We start from the raw sequence: 967 nt of genomic DNA on the forward strand, positions 1-967 counted from the left end.
ACTAAAGTGTTAGGAATATTTTTTTTTTTGTAATAAAGAGTTGTGCTCGGGAGTTTTGAGATACGAAAAATTAATTTCTGTTATCTATTTTTTATTTAAAGAACCGTAAGATGGCGCTTCAAAGCAAATCTACTATATATTTGTGGAAGTATGTATGTATGTATGCACCAGGTTGCAGCCTGAACGGATGTACAGAATCGAATAAAATTTTGCCAAAGTATTGCCATGACTCCTGGACCTATAATAGGGTAAAAAAATTTAAACTCGCCAAGGGAGGGAGGGGGATGAGGGATAGTGAAAATTTTTAATCAGCTCTAACTTCGGAATTATAGTCACATGAACTCGAAATTTGAAATGCACAGATACCTATGTTATGTGCTTATGGAAAGATATATGTATATAAATGAGTTTGTAAAAAGGGGCGTGGCACATCTTATAGGTGTGGAATCTTTTATCAGCTATAACAGCAGGCAGTATTAGTGATCTCATTGTATTGGATTTTGAAGATTTGTTATAATTGATCAAAGTTAAATTCAAATAAATTATAGATGATATGAAGTTCACCGGGTCATCTTCTAGTCTTTAATATATACTCAGTTAATATACGGATTAATATTTACTAAAGTGTTACGAACGTTATTTTTTTAATACAATAAGAAAAAAATAACTATAATTTAAAGGAGTGACACACAATGGCTAGAGTCGTCGCATGTGTGTATTCTTTGATATACATATATGTATATGGGCCGTTCTTACGGTTTATATATTTTTCATCCACTCGCTTATTCCTTACCGAAAATCTATACATATAATAAAATTGTAACAGGTCGATGTCTGTACATTATAGATATTAAAGAAAAATTAATGTGGAGGGTCTTTTTTAGAGCACCAGAACCCAAATCAACCATTTTTAGAATTTTTGTCTGTCTGTCTGTCTGTCTGTCTGTATGTTTGTTCGCGCATCACT

The sequence above is a fragment of the Rhagoletis pomonella genome, unplaced genomic scaffold, assembly GCF_013731165.1.
Source record: "Rhagoletis pomonella isolate Grant_MI unplaced genomic scaffold, Rhpom_1.0 Rhpom_scaffold_00002, whole genome shotgun sequence".
In the NCBI taxonomy this organism is placed as follows: Eukaryota; Metazoa; Arthropoda; class Insecta; order Diptera; family Tephritidae; genus Rhagoletis; species Rhagoletis pomonella.